The following is a 19,342-nucleotide window of genomic DNA, read 5'->3' as shown; positions in this document are numbered from 1 at the left end:
CATAAAAAAGGATCCTAATATATTAGAAAGCCGAATGCTAAAATAAATCTAAATGTGAGCTCGTGATTATTTAAAATCGACAGATTTTTCATTTTTTGCATCTTCGGAAATATATTAAGGGACTCTAATAAGTTAGCAATCCGAAAAGTTAAAATAAATCGTTAATCGAGCGCGCGATCTTAAAATCGATCGTATGTTCAATTGTTTTACACCTCGGAAGTGATATAGAAGAGATTCGAGTGTCACACGAGATACGAATTAAGACTTTTAGGGAATAATTATAAAATGTTTACGTCAGAGGTAATATGAGAGGACCTCATAAGGCAATAAGTTTATAGGAAATATAAGCCCTTTCTGTTGAAAATAGTAATTTATTTATATCATAGCATTTTATATTTCTTTGCTAATCATAGTTATTGTTTTGTTTTCCAATTTTTTTATTTTTATTTTAGAGCTAGCTAAAATTGAATAATAGTGCTAGTAACATAGCATTCAACTATTTCTTAGTATCTTACTAGGAAGGTATTTTTTAAATATTGACAAAACTCAATTTACATAGAATAATAACGCAAAATAAAATAAACAAAAAAAATGACAATGGCGCTCGCCTGACATATAACTTGCAGTGCTAAAATGTGCTCGCTGGTACAGCAACATTGGGGACCCATGCTTTATAAGCTATGCCATGAACTCTATTATACCGTATCATCCATATTACAATAATTTTTTATTTTAGGTTGTTCAGTAAAATATATAATGATAGAAATTGAGCATTTTATATTAAAAATTAAAAGCCAACACCTTTAAAATTATGTTATAGAAATGATTTGGAATAGAAAAAAAAATTATTTTATAGAGTTACAATTATAATTTTTCATTTTGCTCAAGGATGACACTCAAAATAACTGTTAAAAAAAATTGTAATTTGATTATACAATTAATTTTTATGTTGTAAAAATAATTTAATTTCATTATTTATGTTATTAAGTGTTTCAAAAGGTTATATTTCTTGAGTTATTGAGTTTTTATTTATCTTTTAAATTACTTTCATACATTTTTTGTATTTCTTTCTGACATATTTAAATTATTTTTGAGCTTTAAAGTACGTTCATGTTTTAAATTAAGTTATTTATTTAATTTATATATGTTTTCAATTTTGTATTCGTTATATCTTTTTACTAGTTCTTAATGGCATTTAATATCACCTCTATTATTATATTAGAACTTTTGTTCTGTTGTAATAATAATTAATAAATAATCTGTTCTTGAAATTTTTAAGTTGTTCAATTTTCTTTTATTTGTTACCATTCTACAAAGAAAATTGTCACGATTTTTTTAATAGTGTAGTAATTGTTCTTCATTAATACATTGAACGACTGTAGATATTTGGAATCATCTTCATTTATTCAAATATTCAAGACTTTTTTTTTTCATTTATATGAAAGAAGTACGTGACAATCTCCATCACTGGTGTCCGTTATTGGGAGACTGCACCTCTTCGCCTGGAGAGGCTGGAGTGGGGCTGGATGAAGGCAGATTGGCTCAGTGACCGAAGAGACTTGTTCTTGGGAGGCCGTCTCATATTTCTGTGCGTTCGATCATGTCGTCAGTGTTCTAGTCTGTTCAGTTCTTGTTTCTAATTGAGTGCTCTACTGCTCCGAAGAGTTACCGGTGTTTTAAGGTAATTTTTTATGCTTAAATATTATAAGCTAAACAACCATTACTACATAGAATTAACTTATTGTTGGAAAACAATAATAAAATCAAACTGTTCTGTTGTTACCGAAAATAGAAAGAAAAATGAGACGTTTTTAGTACTATCTTTGATTAATATCAATTAAATAATTAAGTAATAATACAATAAAATTCCGTTCAGGATCAAAATATCCTTTTGCCTGTTTTTTTTTTTTTTTCAATTCAGCATTGTAAAGCATCATTTGTTTAAAAGACAATCCTCTGTACAATCCATGGTAATCGATAAGAAAAAAAATTGACTTTTGGGCTTAATTTGCTTATGCTGTTGGGCGAAAATGCCAAAACTACTAAATTAAATAGAATACTGGCGAAAAAGTTAGTATGGAAAAATAGGTAAAAAATTTTGGAACAATTATAGGAGAGGAATTTTTCAAATGTATAGACAAATTTAAATAGCTTGCTAGTACCTTCTGTACACTAAGGACTCAGGGCCCCGTTGTTCATGAGGCCCATAACTCAGGTGATCGAAAGATTACTATTAGACCAAGGATTGACCAATTTTGTCCATTTATCCAACCAATTAAGTATCCTATTATGAACTTGTTTAGCTCTTAGTGTTTACAATCGCGGAGTAGGACTTTAGAAGTTCGCTACTCTATAAAAAGCAAGGAAATAATAGTCCCTTCAATACTTGCTCAGTCCAGTACCCTCACTAGTGTCATTCATAAATTATAACGAAGCAAGAATGAAATGAGAAGTAAGATATCTTCAAGGAAGATTGAGTATTTCATCACTGATGTAGATAGAAAAAGATGTACTTAAATAGGTAAACTCTTACGAAGTATATAATGGTTTTGCTAATCAAAAAACCCCAGAGTGTTTGAAAACAAGATATTGCTAGAAAATTTGAAGTGGAGGACGACTACGCGTACAGTACGCGGTATTGCATCGTGACCTGCGCACGGTAAATATGATTGAAGGGGCAGTGTTGTAGTAATCGAAGTAGGCATGCACAGTTGTATGAAATAATGAACCAATAATACATTAATCAGCTCTGGAAGGCCGAAACGTTGATGGTAGGATTGTGTCTGAAATCAGTACCATCTTTTCACTAGGAGTCTACGGACCCCTGGTTCTGCGATCCGTAGTACCCTCTTACTTATGCGATCTATAAATTAAAGCAAATAAGAAATGAACTGAGAGGTACGGGAGCGTAAAGAAAGGTTTAGCAGCATATCGAGAAAAGCATCTCAAGTTTTTTTTAGGTGTGCCACTTTCCAAATATTAAATAAATAATGATCTTAAGTATAACAGTGTTTACTTATGTTGATAATCCAAAGTTGTTAAGAAAGCAATGTGAAGGGTTCCACCTATAATTTGGAGGTCACCATATCTTGAAGTACCTGGGGCTCCACAAGAGACCCTGTTCGGGATTTTAGATGTGACTTTTGTTAAGTTTCAGTGGATGAAACTTTATTGGTAAATATTGTGGATGTTAACCTTACAACTCGTTAGCTCATACAATATTCGATAGAATGTAACATTACACAATAAAATAAAAATAAAAATCTTACCAAGCGAAAAAAACAAACTCCTAATTACTTTTCTATAAAAGTTATTTAAGCACGTTGAGCCTGACCCTATAAAAAAAATTTGATCAGATGACTTAAAGAAAATAATTGGTCAGATTTTGGGTTGCTATATATACCACATATTATTAAATGCAATTAGACACTTTCTTTATAAATATATTGTAATATAATATAATTTAAATGTATCCAATGTACATATGTAGTAGAAATATCGAAATTACTTCAAAGTAGTACTATGTATATTTCCATTAACGTTAGAAAACATAGAATTAGGAATAAATTCTAAATCTGTTAAGTCAAAAAAGTAATTTGAAAGTTGTAATTTTTCTAAAAGAGAGAACCATTAATTGTATTTTTATTGAAGTTAATGGAAATGTATTTGGCACTACTGTGAAATAAGCCGTTTATATGTTTTGTTATTTTTATAAATTAAATACATTCTTTGTATTAACTCACTTTTTTTAACAATTAATTTTATTCGCTAATGGAAGGATTATTTTCTTCATATATTCATTGTTATGAAGCAATTTCTTCTTTCTCTAAACTTTATTATTTTTTTTTCAAGTACATTCAATGTTTTAGGGCATTTTCTCCATTTTCAGAATTAAATTATGGATATTTTAAAGTTTTTATTATTCTTTTTCTATATGATTTCCATGTAATTTCTATCCAAATACATATACTATAAACTATTAAATCTAATGAGCAATTTTTTAAAACCTATAGTAAATATCCTTGCTGTGTAGTAATAGTAGTAAGTAAATAGTAACTATCTCACTTGTCTCGATTCGAATCTGGCTGTGGCAGATGATTATTTATGCTTTTATTTCAGCCTTGAGTCAATCCTGTCGGTTCAGAAGCCATTCTGGGGCACACTTATCCTCTATAAAGTGGATACCGTTAGTTTGGGAAAAACTGGCAGTTTATTGTTTCCATGAACAAATAATCACCTCCTTTTAGAACCTTTTTATGTTTTTTTTTTAAATTTTATTATTCTTTAATTATACAATTATAGTTATTTCCATTCATAAAATTATATTTGATCGCAGTTATAATTAGTAATAATTATACATAAATTATCTTAATCATACTGTTGATATAACATAATTAAAAAGAAATAAACAATATTCTTGGAAGATAGTCCGCGTGGCGGTCAATAAAGGGACGAAATAGTAAATCAAGTATTTATTGCTAACCAACTTTGCAGGGCTTCATTAGGGGTAAATGAGAACGAGATACAAACATTGTAAATATGATAATACAATTAGAATACTTACAATGTTTACGAAGTGGGGCGTAACGTTGGTAACCAATAAATAGTTTTTTTTATTATTTCGTACCTTTATTGACCCTCATCCGTACTATCTTCCCACAATCTATTTATTACCTATGGTTAACTATCAATTTTCCAAAATAAATGTTACAGAAGGAAGCAGTTTCTCAACAATAATATCAGATTTTTCGTTAATATAAATTACAACATATCCAATAAATAAAATCTTTTTTTTTTTTATTTTATTTATTTATTGATATTTACAACTGTATAAAAAAATACAACCAGTAAATTTGATCATAATGACATAATGATATGATACAGGATGTAGAGAAACTACCATAATACAATATAAGGTCACGGGGCCATCTTCTTTTCAGTAGACTTCTTTGGTCTTTACGGATGGTTTTATTAGTAACAAAATAATGAGCATTGAGGATTTTACGAAGGATTTTGGATTGTAAAGAAAATAAAATCTTAAAAAAAAAATTAAGTATGTCATAAAAAATCTAGATTTTTTTTTCTCAAGCTTCCATCGAAGACCTGTACAGCATGAACCCAGATGTGAGTCGAATCCACAACATTCTGATTCAGACATTTTTGCACCCTACTCTAACATGATCAGCTATCACTTCCTCTAAAAATCTAGTTTCGCAAATTAGTTAATAAAAATGCTTCAAACAAATGATTTTTGACAACACTTAGGCGTGGGAGATACATATGTATTTTGAATCTCCAGACTACATTACAGAACATTTACAAATAATATAAACAGCAATTGATCATATTATTTGCGCTCTAGCTTATAGATAATACATTGAGCCACTCCTGACTCTTTGGTAAAAAGTTTTGCTCATTTTGACTCATTTAATCACTAATTTTTAATTTATTACAGCTAAGTTGTTGGTTAGAAAAATCTTGGAGGGAAAAACTGAAATAATTTTGAATTCCTTGATCTACTCAGTTAAATGAATGAAAAGCTGCGTTGAGAAGTAATTTTTTATCGTGCCTGAAACCCAATGTCAAGGTTACCAAGAATTGCACATGGTTGACCAAGATATCTTAACACCGCCTACAATACTTGATAGTATTGTCGGTTCGAAAGATCTTGCTACTGTTATAAGAAAGTACAATTATTTTATTTTTATTAGATAGCTTTTTATTTATTAGACCCTCGTTCAATTTTGATTAATTGATTTGATATATGAGACTTCACTTGATAAGTAACTCCATAAACTTATTCTTAGTATTTTTAATATTGATTCTATAAACACACTTACAGGAATAAGAGCAGTAATATAGACGTATTAAATACCGTTAGGAAGCTAAAGATTTTAGAAAAAATAATATTTAACATGGAAAGTCGTAGAAGGTAACAGAGATGAGATAACGAAAAACCCATAAATAGGTTAGTTTTAACGACTTTTTACCTTATTGACGGATACACAGTATTTTACATTTCACTAGTCTGAGTAATGTTTTCACGTCAGTATAATGATTAAATTGCTAGTTTTTAAATACAATTATCATATATTTTAGCCTTTATTTGTCAGTATTATTACATTTATAAAATCATTGATTCTATAACACTTTCTTATTGAATAAATGTTTAAGAGCAGAATGCAAATTTTAGTAAATTATAATATTTTGATATTTTTCCATTCTTTGCAAAAGTAAAATTTTAAAATTTCGCAACAAAAAATAATATTAAAAGTATTTTCTGGAAACTGTAGCAATTAGAGTTGGCCGCAATGTCAGATGAAAGGATCTTTTGTAAAATTTTGAAGGGAAAATATTGCCAAAATAAATAATATAATATCTGTTCTAAAAACAGCGAGAATTAATTTCAACTAATTATCATTAAATCAAATTTTTGGTTGTCATCATGTTCGTGTCTTCCTACATAATGTTCTGACAATCAGTTATATTTCCATTAGTAAGGAATTCATTTTACTATAGAAATGTAAAATAAATCATATTACATTTTATAGAATTTTGTTCACCGTAAAAATATCCATAGCTTTAGAAGAAGGTTGAACGTAGCTCGTGAAGGAGACTTGCAAGCAGTCCTTCTAACTCGGCATTAACCAGTTCACAAACCTGTTCTACTAATGAACAACTTATCGAAGATTTCGCGGCGATGATGATCTGTTACTGCCTTCATGAGAGAGTCGGTAACAATTTGTCAGGATTCGTTGGAGTGTTTTGAAAATATGAAAGTAGGCTTAGAGCTTCTTAAGGAGCTCTTTTCAACTAATAAAAATAAATGGTAGTATTTAGTTAGAATGAGTTTAAATTCTCTAGTTGAATAAATTGTTTCTTCATTAACATTCCATTTTAAGTTTTCACCAATCAGACATATTTTACTTTCTCAAGAGTCCACTATAGAAATCTTTGCCTTCGTTAATATTTATGTGTATTCATTGCTTTGTATTATTTTATAATAAGTTATTTCAAAATATTATTCCTCATAAAAGACAGTGGATGAGAATCAGAAGAAAAGAAGATGAGAAAGTAAACAATTACTTTCAGATTCATGAATTCAATTTTTATGATTCTTTTGTGTACAATGAATAAATTATATTATTATTGTAGTCTTGATAATCTATCGTACTCAATATTGTTAATTCATAAAACACCATAAAATTAGCATTCAAACAAAGGAAATTAGCGAATCCTGATTAAATGAAAGCAAAAAAAATCAATCAATTTTTTTCAACTAGTTTCGATTCTAGTAGTCTATAATCATTAACAGTAAAATACTGCCTAAACTGTAAATAATTTACTGAGTAACACAATTGTTTACAATTTAGCAAATTATTATTTGCATATAATAACAAATTTACAATTATTATTTTTTTTTTCGTTCCAAAAAAAAACTTTTCTTTAATATTTCAACTTTAGAGTGTGTTTACCTGTGGTTCTTAGTAACTTATTAGTTCATTTATTTTAAAACAAAATATTAACAACTTTACTATTGTATAACTTCCTTTATCATTAGATTTATAGCCTTTACAATTATAGAGACAATTTTTTTCGCACACATAGTGTATTACACAAATTTTATAAATATTATATTATGTGTACATTATAATAAAACTATAGGTTCTATTATAAACTGAACCTTAATTTTTCAATTATTATTTTATTGTTTATCATCTCATTTAACTGATGAAATACAATCCTAATCCTTCCTATCTTAATTGATTTTGCCTTATGTGTTTATTTTTTTTCCCATCATTATGGTAAAATTTATTTCAGTTAACTGATCATTTTTTCCTTGATTTGGTTACATTTATTTGCTTTTGTAATTTAACATAAATAAATCATAATTATGTGATTATTTGAATTAGGTGGTTTATTAGGTGTATTGTGTAATTATTTTCTAATTTTAAGATTGAAACAATGTTACTCTGCTTATTTTTAAGTTTCTGCCTTATTTTTTATTTAAACACATTTAAAAATGTATTTTCCATTCTATTTGCTCGATATGGGTGTTTATTTCATCCATAGCAGGTAAAGAAGTATATGGAATTTGTTTTTAATTATTTGTGTTTAACTATGGGGGATGGAAATAAATTTATTTTCAATTAATTATTTTAAATATTCTTGTTTCAGAGCGGTTTAGTTTATTCTTAATTTAAAACAAATTGATCCTTTTTTTTCTCTCAACTTTATTCTTTACAACTTTTCCAACGTTTCGACCCTCAGGCCATTCTCGAGGATACCTTCGTATTGATGTCATTTCCTTTTTTCAAATCTTAAAAATGGCTGATTGCCTTTGTCCCATATAACCTTTTCTATATAATTTTTTTCTTAGATTTAAATGTTTACAAACCACTTCTCATCTTTCCTTCATTTACATTTGCAAATAACCCTTTAATAATATTAATTGTAACAGAACAAGAAATAATAAACATTTTTAAATATATTTGTTTATTAAAAAAACTGATCTCATTGTTAATAGTAATAGACACAGCAAGAATAATAAATACGAAAGAGTAATTTAATTTTTGTTTTTCCATGGTAGGTATTACAATAGTCAGATTTACTTTTAATTTATTGTTTATGTAATATATTGGAATATACCAAAAGAATATCAGTTTTGAAACATATAAGAAATTATTTAATTTCAAGGGGGTAAGTGAAACTTATATGAAGGCTGCATCAGATTTTTTTTCTAAAAAGTTCTATGAAATGTGTTGAAAAATAGTTTCCTAATGGCATAAAAAAAATCAATATGTTAGTACGTGGCGAGTTTAGAATGATGGAATAAATAGTCTTAATAAACGGAGGTCATTTCTAATTGAGTATTGATGAAGATTAATGATGTGTGAAGAGAGCTCTGCACCTCTTCAACACTGAATGAATTCGAATTAGAATTCCGATCTCAAAGGATTACGACGACAAGTCATCTGTCTAGAATCCACGAGATGGTAATGCGAGGGTAAGGAACAGTTAGTCTTGGTCATGATATGGTGATTGCAAAGGTGTGTCTCTCCTTGTTGAGGTTCAGCAAAGGAGCTTGGCACCTATTGCCTCTTGTATGCGGTCCTTTTTTTTTTTTTTTTTTTCTTTTTTTTTCGAATTTCAAATCACTAGGTTCTTTATTATTAATTAAGACGATATTATAATAGAAAACTCAATTTTAACTTAAATTAAATTCTGAATACAGTTAGAGAAATGGATACCTAAGCTGAACTTCATGACCAATAGTACTGGTAAGATATATTGTGGAATATATTAGAAGTACTATTAGCAATCCACCTTTATTAGAAGAAAAAAAGTTAGAAGCAACATGAAAAAATCTGGTGGGGTGCGCGCATCACACAGCTTCATTTAACTACCATGCTTACGTCCTTATGTTTTGTGTAGATAAGTGGGCTCGTGTTAAAGTAATCGATATGTGTTTTTCGAAAAAAAATCTAAAGACCAGGAAGTTGAAAATTTAGAACAAAACAATTTTTATTTTTCTGTTGCTAAAACAATTCGTATTTTAGGGTTTATTATAATGGTACCAACTAATATAAGTCGCTGCCAAAAATACAAGTTATAACAAACGATTAATGTTTTATTAATACAAACAATGATAATCTGTTGTTTATTTCAAATGGTGAAGGTACTTCAGAGGAATTATGTTTTGAAAATTTGTCATTCATTGCCTGTCAAACTATTACAATGAGGATATGACCTAGGTGGTACCAAAAACCAATCATATGCCAAATATAATCAAAATCGTTAGTTTTTTTTGAGAAAATATCATAGTATCGTATGACTTTCCGTTTTTGAACTCGGTTATTCACACTCAAAAAGTGTGCTAATCATTTTGCGAGTTTTAGTAATTTCGACTCCGAGGACTTCAAAACATGCGTCTCCGTCGAACACATGGATTCGAAATTTCGCACGACTGCAATAATTCCCCTTACTATATATTCCACATATAGGTAAGTGAAAGTATAAATGGCTATAAGGCTGCCTGAGATAATTAACCCAATAATACGTTAAAAAAAAATTAGTTTGAAATTAGTACTGTGAATGCTCCGAGCCTTTGGTTTTTACAAGGACTTTTATGATATTGTGTCCTCTAAGATCCTGCTTTAGGCGACACGCGTTCATGTCAAAGCGCATGTCGCATGAGAATGCTCTTAGCGTTGAGACTAATTGACAACTGCTAGCAGTCAGAGCAGTTGTACAGTCCTTGGCTCCGCATTCCTCTCTCTTACCTTAACCATCAACCTTTCCTTTTCTCGGGGCTAGGCAGTTCATTCCGTAGCAGAAAATAATTGCACGATTGAATTAATGACGTTCCGCGTGGAAAATCTTTCTTACTTTTCGAAGCCGTACATTTAGTATTAATTATCAATACCAACACTTGAGAGACAAAAACTAAGACTTGTGTAGGTAATAGTGTTTTATGACATTTTAGGGAAAAAAGAGATTAGCATAAACATTCATATTGAATTTCGTTTAAAGTAATTACCTTGAGCATTAAGACAGGCTCAGCTTAGCTTGATTCAAACACAATTGAAGCAGTGCGTTTTTTTTTTTTTTAAATATTTTTTATTGCTATTTACAACAGTACATTATAATACATTTAGTAAATCTGATCTATGTTAAATTGGAGTGTTACAGGCGTGTAGAGAAACTACCCATTGGTAGCACTCTAATGACATTAGCTGGTCTCGTGGCCATCTTCTTTTCAGGCGCCTCGGGGGATTGTCAGGAATGGAAGAGGATGGAATGCTAGAAACTAGAGGGTTTGAGTGGTTAGGGAGTTCATAATGGAAGGATTGATATCTGGTTCGGGCTAGATCGGTTACGTACATTAAGGTCTTTATGTATGATTTTATTTGTGACAAAATAAGGAGCATTGAGGATTTTACGAAGGATTTGGGATTGTAAAGATTGAATACGAGAGGAATTTGAAGGTTTTGTGGAGCCCCAAAGCTTAACTCCATATGTCCCAATTGGCCTTATTACAGTCAAGTAGCAGTGCGATTAAGATAATTAAATTGATGTGGTTCAGGGGAGGTTCCTGAACATTATGTTATAGTAAATTAATGCATATTTGTTCCAACTAGTTCATTACAGAATTATAAAATTCAAAATGTTTTGAAAGTTATTACTTTGTGCATCAAGACAGGGTCGGCGTCTTTCTTCCACACCAGCACTGGCCGAACGGCACTAGAAATATGTTATTGTCATGCTCTCCAGATCTGACACCACAGGATTTGTTTTTGGAGACGCGTTAAACAAAAGATTTATTCAAACTAGATCAATATTTTTAATTAGTTACAAAAAAGATAAATTGAAACTTGCGAAATAATAACACATATCCTGTGTTCTTTTGCCACTACTACTATGGGAAAAAGATGCCGACCCTGTCTTGATGCTCAAGGTAATAACTTTAACAATACTTTGAATGTTATAATTCTTTAATGAACTAGTTGGAACAAATATTCATTAATTTACTATAACTTAATGATCAGGGAACCTCCCCTGATCCACTTCAATTTAATTATCTTAATCGCACTGCAAGCTAAGGTGTTGGCTAGAGAAGTGAGTGATCAAATGATTCACTTGTGTTTGAATCAAGCAAAGAGAATCACCATCCCAGATCTGAAGCCTTTCCCATACTTGTTAATACTTCTACATTCAATCAATTCATTAATTACCAACATCGAGCAGAAGTCCTCAGCCCGCTGGGGGAGCGGAGAATAGAATGGGCAAATAGAACACAATCCAATAGAATATGAAATAGAAGACACAAGTAATAACTATCATTTATCATCATATTAATATTGTTACATCAAATAAATATTTTAAGAAGAAATTTGACCACCTAAATCGAAATTAAATAATACAGTCACAATAATAAGCCTTTTGGCTTTCAACCCTACATAACCCATGTATATATTAATAGCCTTAATTATAATTTTATTCGTTTTTATAGTCCACTCAATTAACTTACAGAACCAGTCTTACAAGTATCAATTTTCTGCATATGTTGGTTTCACCCCTGACTGCAGTTGTTGTACACCTAAATTAATTCATAGCAATGAAAAAGTTTAGACTAGAATATCTCCTAAAGGAAGCGTTTACACCTTCATGATTTTTTTTTCTAGTTTTCAGATCCTTAATTCATGTTCTAAGTTTGAACACTTAACACTGAAACACCCTAAATAGCCAATTGCATCCGAAACTACAAATAGAATCAATAGAAGACTTCATAAAAAAACGGTTCATAAGATCCCCCTCCCAATCACCAACAGTTAAAAGAGCAGTAATTTAGAACTTGGGAATCCAACCTCAACCCGAAGACTGAAGCCCAGGCTGCTACAGGGCACCCTGTTATAAATTCTATATTTATCTATCCTCTTATTTGACGTTACTACTATTTTATTTATTATTTTTTTTGTATTTTCTCAAATTAACTTCCCTCTCCCATGAGAAGTCAATTATTCATTTTATTAAATCTATAAATGTCAATGTTTTTGTTATTAACCTTTATTTTTCTTGTCTTAAGAACTGTTATTTTTACCTCTTTGTTTTATTCTATTTTTTATTTGTAACGTTTTAAATAGTTAAGGGTGTCTTTTGCACCAGACTATAACCCCCTCAGCCCCCCTCCATAATCACTTTAAAAAAAATTACTGTTTTATGTTATGAACCCTCGAGACCGATCTACTATTAATTAAAAATATATGATGATGAAACACCCTCTTTTATATGTCATTCCCAGAACCCCAAAAACCGTCTGACTGGAAAGATATATAATATGCATCCCTACATAATTATAATAAACATTTTTAATTTCATTCGTTGATCAGTTCATTAATAATTAACAGGAAAGGGCACTCTATCTTAATAAGTCATTAGAAGAATAAAGATTTCAAAGACCACGGGGTCTTTAACTCAGTGAAATATTAAGCTTTTCTTATCTCACAAATGTCACTTAATTTAACAGAGGATTGTTAACAATAGAAATCATCTAAGAAATGAAGTCTCTAACGACTGAAGCATTCATCTTATCACGAATACAAATTTGATATAATTTAGTAACGAAACATAAACAGCTCATGAAACTACTCCGACTTTCAATTTTGTTTCACGTAACTAGCTGATCCCGCAATCCATAACTGACTATGAGTTGTATACAATGAATATAATTGATAGAAACTTTCATTACATTTTATAATTTTGATGATATGCATATATGATATCAATTACAATTACTACTTTATTTATATTTAATTTCATTGCAATTCTTCTGAATAAGCAATATTTTTGCTAATTACATTAGGCATATTTCTTGGTTTTTTTATGTAGGAACATAATAGAACCAAGGAATAATGGAACATATAACTGTCCATCATAAAATCATTAATTCTCAGTCTTTGAACCTGAATGTAGGTTTTCAATTCTTATTTTTTATATTGATATCACCAAATGAAGCCATTTGAAAGTGCGCGCGCTAAAAATTACTATCAATAGAAAATTCAATGTTTGGACCGGCAACATCCCAAAAAGCGGCTATTCTTCAAGTTATTCCTTTATATTCACAAACCAAGAAAGGATACAGAATAAAATATAATAAATGTATCTAGAATAAAAATAAATTTAAATAAAGCAGGAAGTAGGTTTTGGTAGAAGGTCAAGGATAATGGGACAATATGACCTACAATAACTGTCTTTCTCATCGACCTTCAATTTTTTATTTATTACAGTATTGTTTTGGGTAAAAAAAATATTTATTTTCTACTTTATTTTTTTTCCGCACCTATGAAAATTAATTTTTAGTGTTTCTCGAGGTAGTAATATTCAATATAAATTTTCCATTTTAAAGACTACAGCAGTTTAACTAAAGATAAGGAAGCCGCCATGCAATTGGGAAAGATCTGTTTTTCTCAGCTATCGTGTTGTATGTATCTATTTTTCTTTTTCAGTTATTCATAAAATTCATCAATATTTTACCTTTATGCACTATTTATTATTGCTAAAAATGAGAATTGTTTATTTCTTTTAAATAAACAAAATTAACGATGCTTTAGAGGAAGATTTTTTGAAAATTATAAAAAATAAGGCTTACCTAGTATTTAAGAGCACTTAATTCCTCATTGATTCAATGAGTTTAAAAAATAATTACAACTCAAACTAATCCTCTGGATTATTAATTCGTTTTTACTCTACCAGTCCGACGATGGGTTGACACATACAAACGCGAGCTGAAAGAACAGAAGTTACGTGGCTCTATAAAAATTAGTAGAGCAAGGAAAGGAGTTACATAAACTATCCTAAATTAAACAACTAGTACAACAGTCTATTGAGGATAAAACAAGCGGGGAATCGTAATTGTTGTGATAACTAAATATAAATAAATGTTATTATAAACATTAGTGTGAAGTAGATACAAATTTAAAAAAAATATTTTCATCTTATGGTCTTCTCACAAACCCAGAATATTAAAATAATAGTTTAATAAGGTATTGAACAAAATATATTACTATATAAGTGAATGAGGGAGGTTGAATCAGTGTTGAATGAATGGTGTTGGTTCGAATCCGATCTGGGAGGGTTTGATTTTTATTTATATGGACCACCACAGAAATGAAAGTCCAACACCCCGTCCGGATTAAAACCGGAGCCGCTGTACTTTCGAGACCTATCCCTCTACTCCCTCAGCTACTGACAAGTCCAATTTTAAATTTTTGGTGATCTTTTTTTTTTTTTTATTTTTGATCACCCCTTTCCTGGTTATTTCTGACATACAGGGGGGGGGGGGTTCTCTAGAGGTGACCAACCTTTTCTAACCATGTTGGAGGCTGAATTCGTACCGGCGCAGTTCTCAGGCTACTAAAACCTGCACCTCAATCAACCACCTAAGATACGGATGGCGTAAAACTTTCTTTACTCTCAAAATCAAAAACATTTCTCCTTTTCTTAATATACAAAATTAATTGCGTTCCAGCATTGTTATTATAATATTCGATATTATAATATTATAAAAAACTGCAAAATCTCGTATTTTAGGCATAAATAAATTTAAAAAAAAACAAACACATTTTCCATCCAAAAATTTTTCTGGTGTAAATGTTAACATCTCTATCCAAATTTTGTAAAAATATCTCATCTGGAAAAATTGGGAAATGGACTTTGGGGAGAAACTGGACAGTTCCTATATTGACACAATAATATTAGAATGAAATATTATAATAGCAACTGATTAATTAACCTTATAATTATCATGAATTTGTTATATAATCTTGCATATATATTGTATTAAATATAGTAATATGCATTTATGTTTTTTTTTTTAAATAATAGAGGAAATATTTTTGTTAAACCAGAGTGACCAATAAGTTGTTTACATCTTTAAGAGTCTAAATTCTAAAATAACTTTCAAGATAGGGATATCAATGATCTCGATCTTATAACTTGAAAATATTTTTTTTCTTTTTTTTTTATCCCGTGAAAGAATTTCGTAGCGGTTTACTTTCCCCGATCACCGTTAGACACCCACACACCGTACTCTTCGTCAATTTTCGACCCACTTCTCAGTAGGTCTGTAGTAGCTGCCTATATAAGCTATAAAGCAATCCGTATCTTATTTTATTCAGCCATTGCAAATTTTAAATCTTTTATTTAGGTAACTTACTAAGTATATATGAGGTATACAAATAGTAGTGTACTTTACTTGTTGGGGCCAGCTATGTTATAAAAAACAAACAGGTCTCTGACCCCGTATCAAATAACGCCGGACATTTGAGCGCTTCAAAACAGCGTTAAGGGAAAAAAAAAGAAAAGAAATAAACAAAAATGTTTAAGGAAGATTCCAAAATAAGAAAAAGAAAATTTTTAAAAATAAAACGAATAATTTTAATTTTTTTAAAAATAGAAATAAAAATTATTGCTAGAAAAGGGGGAACAAGTTAAATTAACATCAATTTAAAATTAACCTAAATTACAATTAACTAAAATAAAATAAATTCTCCTTTTAAAAACAGACGGTACTAATGTTAAAACAGATGACCCGATAGTTGAGTAGTGAAGTTTCCAGAGTGATTAGATTAGAAGGTTGTGGGCTTGATAACAACCTAAGTTAGTCAAAATTCATTTCACTATGGTCAAATGAATCTTGACATTCCCACTCTAGGGTCAGGTCCAGGTCCTCCATGGAGGTCTCGGAACAAAAATAAAAAATAATTCATATTGTTAAAACCTTATACACTTTAATAATCTATTTAAAAATATTGTTTTTTTTTTCCTTTTAGTTATCAAACATCTAATCTTGCATTAATGTTCTTTATAAGAAGTTTACTTTATAATTATTGCAAGGAATTCTTTTAATAAGCCTTAATAGCTTACTTTATAGTTTCATTGTTAATAGCTAATTTAATAGTTTACTTTATATGGATGCCACGTGACGTGGGAAACGAGTTAGCAGATGCAGCCAAACAAGCAGTTGCTCTGCGTGGTCATGGCGCGGCCATTCCTGCACTCCAAGACATAAGTCTTCCACTGAAAAATGAAATCTCATATAGTTGGGAATCCATGAGGGAGTCCACCAATCAAATTAAAAACTCTTTAAAAAACTACGAAAATATGGATTACATCAAATGGCAGGAAGAAGATCTCAATAGCGAGATTGCTGTCATACAATTATAACTAATTTATATCTGACCAATAAGTAGCCACTGCCAAATTGTCAATATTGTAATAGTACACTTAAAATGGGCCACAACTTTCAAGGATGCCATTTCTTTATCACGGATTTAAGTAGATTGTGAGTAGGGCCAGGTGTATCAGTAGCTCTTAATGATGACAAAAAAAATATAAAATTTGTATTGACTTTTTTAAGAACACATAACCTATTAAACAAGGTTTAAACTCAAAATCTAAACACGTTTAAATATCACATTAAAATTGTGAATTCAGTAATAATTTAGTTGTAAACAGTTTACAGTATTTTGATGTTGATTATACAGATGCTATTTATGTAAGGTTATGTTAATTTGTAAATGTCACACCGCATACAAAATAAATGTAAAAGTGCAAGAATAATTAATTCAAGTAAAAACAAAGAAATTAGTTTGTGTTGATATTCTTTAGGAAGAAGAATCCTCAAAACCGAAGAAAGAATATAAGGAACAATACTAAATAATTAAAAATGTTAACAAAAATAATTAATTACCTCAAGTTTAAAAAAAAATCTGAATCTTGGGATGAAAATAAAATAAAATAATTATAAAGCTAAAATATGATAATAATAATAAAAATGTTGAAATATCAAAATAAAATATTTCGAATGGACGTTTATGACCATTGAGATTAACGTCTTAAAGCCCTAACGAACAAAGCTTTATAGCTGAAAAAACAAGGTATACCTCGGTATGTGTTGGTTCTTCACCGTGAGTACAGGGAGCGAATTCGATGGCCAAATTATCAGTTGATGTCTGTCAACAAATATTATCACGCCTCTACCAAACTCCATTCCTCGGTAAACTCAGCTCGGCAAGTGGGGTATCAGTTATCGCCGTTAATCCTTAGCACTATCAACTATAATAACAGCGAACTAAGCAATGTATGTTTATGTTATTACATAAAATAAAACTATTTTCTTTCCTTTCAAAGAACTGAATTATAAAATAAAAACCATGAACTCTTCCAAAAACCATTTGTCGTCACCCTCTCACACGCTTTCTTCCTCTAAATTTTTTCTACTTTTTATTTTTTATTTTTTACCCTCTCGAAACTTTTCCTCTTAAAAAACACTTAGTCATTCTTGTTACGGCTTTTTTAATTCAGAGTTTGGCCGTTATTGGTGCATTATCCATTAAGCGTTTGATTTTCAAGCTAACAGATTTGTTTTATTCTTTTTTTTATTTTACCACCACTTCTTTTCACCACTTTTATCCATTTTCCTTACCCACGTTATAAGTTATGTTCACTATATTATTATTGGTGTTTTCAAAAATATATATATATTTTTTTTCTATTCATTTCTTATGGTATACTTTACTTATATTTTGCCTCTTTATCAATTATTATTGTTACGTATATTTTCTTCCTCTCGATTTTCTTTTTTTTTCCATATTTCAACTTTTAAATTATTAATAACTAATAAGTTCATACTTCTTTGCATTATATAACTTCATTTTTATTTAATTTCTTTAATTATGTTATTTTACCCGCTTTTTAATTACCTATGTATCCATTTTATTCTCGGCTTCTCTCATCAGTTCATTTTATTAATTCTATTTTGTAAAATTATTCATTTTAGGTTATTCTGTTTATACTTTCTTTTTTATTTTCTGTACTTACTGTGGTTGTTTTCCTGTTCTGTTCTTAGCCCTGATAAAGGCTAAAAACTGTGACCGAAACGTTGGCACAATTAAATAGGTTACAGCAACTTATTTGTGTTTCACTTTGACCGCACCCCAACCATCTTCTCCTCGTACGTCATCCACGGTCAACTATCTCTCATAATTATAAAATAAAAAATACTGCTGAAATTTGTAAGATAATAAAACTATTACTTATTTTAACTACAAACAGTTAAAAATGAGATTGCTCAAGCATTACTTATCATTATTACTGATGATATGTCACTGATCATGATACGAAAAAAAATAAAAATAAACCAGATTGAGGCGTAATACTATTATTCGTATTAAAAATTGGCTTATATCTTATTGACTGATACTTTGATGCACGATAAAGATTTTCTGATGTTCGAACATACGTAAAAGAAGAAAAACTTTTTTGATTTCAGAGTACATAAAAAGTTATAAATAATTCACCTAACAATAATAAACACAACTAACCAATAAACAATTCTTGTTTCTAATTAATTAATTAATATCAAGGGTTAGATTTCACATGACGAACATGATAGAATGTGAAGTCCTGCCACAGATACATTATTTATTTCATTTATTTATTTGTACAATTATATAGAATATTAAATATAATATTTCAGAGAACCTGTTTTATAGAAGTCTATATGCAACTGTTTTATTCCAAACATGTATTGAAAAGATAACAATGAGTACTCGATCAAATTATTCTTTTATACCACCATAAGCCATAAACAAATAATGTATGGAATGAGATTAAAATGAAATGCGAAGCCTATCCTTAATATCACTCTAGTGATCTAGTTGTCAGTAATTATCCATTTTTTATTCTAATGAGAACATATCCGCATTGTTGCTCTGTCGTAGGTAGGAGAAATCCTTGTGAGAGGACGCTATACATAAACTATCTCTTGCCTAAGCAATGT

General features: G+C 29.7%; 1 protein-coding gene across 1 annotated transcript in view; it reads left to right on the top strand.

Annotated features, from left to right (window-relative positions):
* Positions 1 to 1,532: 1,532 nt before the first annotated feature.
* The window catches only part of LOC106682306 (protein artichoke), a 150,936-nt gene continuing 133,126 nt past the window's right edge, over positions 1,533 to 19,342 (top strand). Inside the window, exon 1 of the mRNA XM_014423084.2 lies at positions 1,533 to 1,681. The gene's annotated coding sequence lies outside the window, so the exon portion shown is untranslated. The remainder of the gene's footprint in view (positions 1,682 to 19,342) is intronic.

Source organism: Halyomorpha halys, unplaced genomic scaffold (genome assembly GCF_000696795.3).
Source record: "Halyomorpha halys isolate HHAL.00 unplaced genomic scaffold, Hhal_1.1 Scaffold401.1, whole genome shotgun sequence".
Lineage (NCBI taxonomy): Eukaryota > Metazoa > Arthropoda > Insecta > Hemiptera > Pentatomidae > Halyomorpha > Halyomorpha halys.
This window is presented reverse-complemented; position numbering and strand designations above follow the sequence as displayed.